At 58.1% G+C, this 5,921-nt stretch overlaps 1 pseudogene; it reads left to right on the forward strand.

The window, feature by feature from the left end:
- The first annotated feature begins 3,223 nt into the window (after positions 1-3,223).
- LOC111140424 lies at positions 3,224-4,507 on the forward strand (annotated as a pseudogene).
- Positions 4,508-5,921: the final 1,414 nt, after the last annotated feature.

Raw genomic sequence — 5,921 nt, forward strand, 5'->3', positions numbered from 1 at the left:
GGAGCTGCATTCACCAAGAGCCTGGGAGAGGCTCCCCACACCCCGAGCGTCACATGCACATATACACACGCACATGCACAATGCATACATATACGCACATGGCAGGATGGGGCCATGGAAAGCTGAGGACTGGAACGATACCTGGAGCTCCAACTCTATCTCTAAACCTTAGTTTCTGGGTGACTTTGGACAGTGACTCTGATCATAGTCTCAGTTGCTAGCTGAGAAACAGGATGGCAAGTGTCAATGTGAACTTGTTGATTTTCTGTGTGGTTTGAGGAGGAACATCAACAGAAGAGGGGTTTCCCAAGCTTGTGTGACACAGTCTGGGTGTGTCCCAGGTGTGCAGCCCAGGGAGAAACACCAGGAGTCACCGCAGTTCCCATCCTGGCCTGGAAGCTGGTCAGGTATGGGGCTCCCCAGCTGATGGGAGAAGCGCACCAGGATGGGCTATCTGGCCTTTGATTCTTCTGATTCTGTCCCTTGCAGGCCTCGAGCTGCTCAGAGCCCCAGTTGGAGCAGTCATGACCCGCTGGACGTCCCTCAAGTCATTCAGACCACATAAACCTGCCCCCTGCGGTCCAGTGGCCTGCTGCCAGCATCTAAGTACCAGGCCCTGGCCTCCTCCGCCTGGAGGGCCCAGGAGTCTGGGGCTGAGCCATCTTCTTGGCACAGTACCTGGGGTCCCTAACACCCCCGGCTCCCTGCCTCCTGGCCCAGGCAGAAACAGCGTCCACCATCACAGCCCCAGGCCTCAGCTCCTCAGACCTATGGTGAGGTGACCAGGTGGAGTAGCTGTGGGAGGTGGTGGCAGTGTGAGAAGAGGCCCCCACAGAACCTGACGTGCCCACAGCCGGAGACCTCGCATTAGCTAGACTCGTTCGAATTTCAGCTCTCCTGCTTATTGGCTGTGTGGCTTTGGGGAAGTCACTTAATCTCTCTGAATCTCCATTCTTGGTAGAAGTAATGATGGCAGCTACCTTCTTGGGGTTTTGCTAGGATAATCTAAGACCATTTGCTAATGTGTCTGGCCTGCTTTCTCTGCAGTTTGAGGAGCGGGCAGTAAGGGCCGTGAGTGTTATATACATGCCCACTCTGGAGATTCAGAAACATCTGGCAACAGCCACAGACCCTAGGAGGGATGTGCAGCCTGGCTGCTCATGTGGACTTCTCCCTCACCTGTCTCCCAGGTGTTTGAAGCAGAGGTCAGATGTTGTGCTCCCTCCGAGGCCCTGGCTGCACCTGGCCACACAGACAGGGGCTAAATCCCAGTGTTGCCTCCCTCTGGCTATGTCACTTCCGGTCTCTGGGTTTCTGGTGGGTGCTCAGCCACCTGCCTCTGCTTCTGGACTGGCTGCCCTGGGACCTTCGTATCTGGGGCCTCATTGTCTTCTGGGCACTTGAGGGCTCCCAGCCTTNTGCCCAGAAGACAATGAGGCCCCAGATAAGAAGGTCCCAGGGCAGCCAGTCCAGAAGCAGAGGCAGGTGGCCGAGCACCCACCAGAAACACAGAGACTGGAAGTGACAGCCAGAGGGAGGCAACACTGGGACCTTCTTATCTGGGGCCTCATTGTCTTCTGGGCACTTGAGGGCTCCCAGCCTTGTCTAACACTGGCCTCCTGGTGTGAACAGGTGGGGGTTTGGGGTGAATGGGGTCCCCAGTGGTGGAGGGGCGTAGGCCCGACTCAGCGTCCCGGCCAGGCCAGTCGGCCACGGTTCGTCCCCTCCTTCCAGCTCAGCCCTGCTGAACGAGGCTGAGGGCCTGAGCACCTGCAGCCCCGACGCTAAGGGTTAGATGGCCTCAGTGCCCACAGGGCCAGGTGGCATCATGGCCTCTGGCCTGCAGGTGCCTCGGCCTGGCACCAACAGGCCAGGCTGGAGCCAGCGGGGCCGTGGGGGAGGGAGTAGCCAGCTGCTACTGGCCCATCTGGGGGCTGAACGTGGGCTATGGGCCTGAAAGCAGTGTGTCTGGCTGAAGGTGTCACCGTGGGACATGCGTGAGACAGCTTGGTGTGTATACATATGTGCGTGTGTGCGACAAGCCCACCAAGTGCTCCCCTGAATGGGCCAAGGACAGTGACACTCTGAGTGTTCCCTGGATGCTGTCATTTAGAGCTGAGAAAGGCAGTGATGGGGAAGGCCGCTGGGATGGGGTCAGTCAGTGACCCCTGTGGATACTGACCCATGGACCCCTCCTAGTTACAGATGGAGGCTGTGGTGTATGGGCACTGAGAGTGGGTGCAGTGGGGCACAGGGTTTGAGCATTAGGACGGCGTCCTCGGGGCCAGGGTCTGCTCGAGTCCCGGGGGGTGAGACAGCAGTGAACCACACAGCAAACTCATGATGCTCGGGAGGCCAGTGGTCTCACAGTGGGATCAGTGGGTGAGTGTGACCCCAGGCCTGTCCTTCCCATTACTGTTACTGCTGTTATGGGGTCCGAAGGCAGTGCTTTGGGGTTACCATGAGGACCTTGGTGAGGGGTTACAGTCTCCCATGTGTTCAGGAAGCTGCTCCTGGGCNGGTGAGGGGTTACAGTCTCCCATGTGTTCAGGAAGCTGCTCCTGGGCATGGAGGCCAGGGACTGAGGGAGGTGAGGCAGCGGGAGGGTGTCCGGGCTGAGAGTGTAAGGGACTGTCCTAAGGAGCAATGCACAGGCTGTGAGCTGCAGCGAGTGATCAAGGAGCCTGTACATGAGAGCTGAGGGGCCCCGGACTCCATTCACGCAGGCCTTGCAGGTGCCAGCAGAGACCGGCTTTGAGCAGAGGACAGCCAGGCTCCCCCGCTGCCTCTGGACCAGAGTGCGGGCCGGAGCACAAAGGCTGGCGAAGCGGCTGCCATGGTCCGGGTGGGTGATGACGGGGACTTCTTCCACGGTGGTGGGAGAAGAGATAGGATCATAAATACACTTTGGAAGCGGAGCCTTTGGTAGGGGGGTGCTCAGATGGACTGAGGATGAAGGCTTTTGGCCAGAGCTCCTGGGAGACTCCAGGTCTGTTTTCCAAGCCGAGAAGGAGGGTGAGGGGCTGGCTGAGGAGGGAAGATGGAGAGCTCAGTGGGGGGTGAGTCGGGGTGAAGTTAGCTGCCGGTCATGGCCGAGGGCCCCAGGTGGGGGCAGAAGTCTGGGCTGGGTGGCCTGCTCCGCCAGCCACTCTGTCTTCTCTGTTGCAGGAGCTGCCCCCAATGGAGCCGGCCCAGGGGCGAGCCAGGCTCCCCCATCCCCAGGATGACTTCGGCTGGCAGGGCCAACCCCTAGTATCGTGTCATCGGAGGAGGACGGGGTGCACCTGGTCACCATGTCGGGGACCAACAGCTTTGGCAATGGCAAGGTGCATACGTGGCGCCAGTGCCGGAACCGCTTTGTGAAGAAGAACAGCCAGTGCAACATCGAGTTCGCCAACATGGATGAGAAGTCACAGCGCTACCTGGCCGACATGTTCACCACCTGCGTGGACATCCGCTGGAACTACATGCTGCTCATCTTCTCGCTGGCCTTCCTCGCCTCCTGGCTCCTGTCCGGTGTCATCTTTTGGGTCATCGCTGTGGCACACGGCAACCTGGAGCCGGCCAAGGGCCGTGGCCACACACCCTGCGTGATGCAGGTGCACGGCTTCATGGCTGCCTTCCTCTTCTCCATCAAGGCATAGACCACCATCAGCTACGGACTGCGCTGTGTGATGGAGGAGTGCCTGGTGGCCGTGTTCATGGTGGTGGCACAGTCCATCGTGGGCTGCATCATTGACTCCTTCATGATCGGTTGCCATCATGGCCAAGATGGCTCGGCCCAAGAAGCGGGTGCAGATGTTGCTGTTCAGCTACAGTGAGGTGGTGGCCTTGCGCGACAGCAAGCTCTGCCTCATGTGGCGCGTGGGCAACCTGAGCAAGAGCCACATCGTGGAGACACACGTGCAGGTCCAGCTCATCAAGTCGCAGGTCACCAAGGAGGGCGAGTACATCCCACTGGACCAGATTGACATTGACGTCGGCTTCGACAAGGGCCTCGACCGCATCTTCCTCGTGTCCCCATCACCATCCTGCATGAGATCAACGAGGCCAGCCCACTGTTTGGCATCAGCCGGCAGGACTTGGAGACAAATGACTTCGAGATCGTGGTCATCCTGGAGGGCATGGTGGAGGCCACGGCCATGACCACGCAGACCCACAGCTCCTATCTGGCCAATGAGATCCTGTGGGGCCACCGCTTCAAGCCTGTCCTCTTCGAGGAGAAGAACCAGTACAAGATCGACTACTCCCACTTCCATAAGACCTACGAGGTGCCCTCCATACTGCGCTGCAGCACCAAGGACCTGGTGGAGAACAAATTCTGCTGCCCAGTGCCAACTCCTTCTGTTACGAGAATGAGCTGGCTTTCCTGAGCCTCAATAAGGAGGACGAGGCAGATGGAGACCAGGATGGCTGCAGCCCCCAGACCCAGCATAACTTTGACAGACCTCAGGCTGGTGGTGGCGGCCTCGAGCAGCGGCCTTACAGATGGGAGTCAGAGATCTGAGCCACCATGGGCCAAGGTGCAGCATCCACCCCACCAGGGAAAGGCCCGGTGTCCCTCGAGGGCCCTGGGTTTGAGCAGAATGGCCCAGGTGCCCCGGTTGCAGACTCAGTAGCGTTTTAGATGCTTTATGTTTCTTCACAGTGGCCTGGGAAGGTTGGCGGGAGAATGCGCGACCAAAGCAGGCAGCCGCTGGCCTCAGAGACTGGAGCAGGTGTAGGGAGGTAGCCTCTTGGGGTCCAGGCCAGGAGCCAGGGGCTTCTGTCTGAGGCTAGAACTTCGGCCTGCTCAGAGGTGGCTCAGTGGCCATCCAGCCTCTGTGGGTGAAGGCTGGCAGGCTGCAGGGCACCTCGCTGGTTTTTAACTTGGGGAGAAACACTGGTTTTGGCTTTCTCAACCATAGCTTGAGTAAGACTGTTTACAAAAAAAAAAAAAAAAGAAAGAAAGAAATTAACACGTGATTGACAAAAAAAATTTAATTTCTGGGGATTATAAAAATGGTCAATGAGAATTCTATTGGTCTGCCGAGATGCGGGTTTTAGATGGGGGCTCCACGAGGTTCCCCAAGGAAGGCCAAGTGTGTGCCGGGTGGTGCCGTCTGCACAAGCACAAGAGAGGGGCTCATCTGTGGTTCCTTCTGCTCACAGGCGGATTAGATGATGTTTGTGATGGAAAAACCAAGACCATGTTAATGATCATGATAAAAGCTTTCCAGAGTCATAGAGGTAGGGGTAGGGGCTGGGAAAAAAAAAAACTAGTTTGAGCTTTTTGAGTTTGACTTTTGTACCTTAGAGGTGTGTCTCAGGGATGGATATGGGACCTGACTGCCATGGAGGGTCCGCTCTCCCCACCCCCACCAGATTTTCCTGTTTTACTTCTCACCTTTTCTGCCCGATAGCCTCCACCCTTTCTGCAGTGAGGGATGCTTGGAAAATGTTGGAGTAGATGGCTCCGTGGGAAGGGAAGGCAGGTTCCCAGATGCCCAGGAAGCAGACTGGCCCTATTCCCACGGGACCCCAGTGTGAGTCGTGCCTTAGAGACCCCAGCTGGGCCAGCCCCTGTTGTTTCTGTTTTTCTCGGACTCGCCTGTCCTCCCAGCTGCCCCCGATTCCACCACGAAGTCCTCACCAGCCTGTGTGTCTGCAGAGGTGGGCCGTCTTGGCCTGCTCTCCGCACCTGGGGCAGCCTAGGTGAGTGTAGGGGCGTCCCAGCCAGGCTGTCCCTGCTGAAGGGCGGAGGAATGATCTTAGAAGAGGTGTGCAATTGTCAGCCAGGATGACTGGAAGTGGCGCTTGCATCTTGGCAGCCTCATCAGGAAGAAGTTTGCAGCTATTGGCTCTGCTGGCCCGGAAGCAGGACCCTGGGCCACGGGCTGCCCAGCGTGGGCTTGTTCTTGGTAGAGGACACAGCTGGCGGG

This window comes from Enhydra lutris, unplaced genomic scaffold, assembly GCF_002288905.1.
Source record: "Enhydra lutris kenyoni isolate GAN:26980312 unplaced genomic scaffold, ASM228890v2 scaffoldscaffold1022, whole genome shotgun sequence".
NCBI lineage: Eukaryota > Metazoa > Chordata > Mammalia > Carnivora > Mustelidae > Enhydra > Enhydra lutris.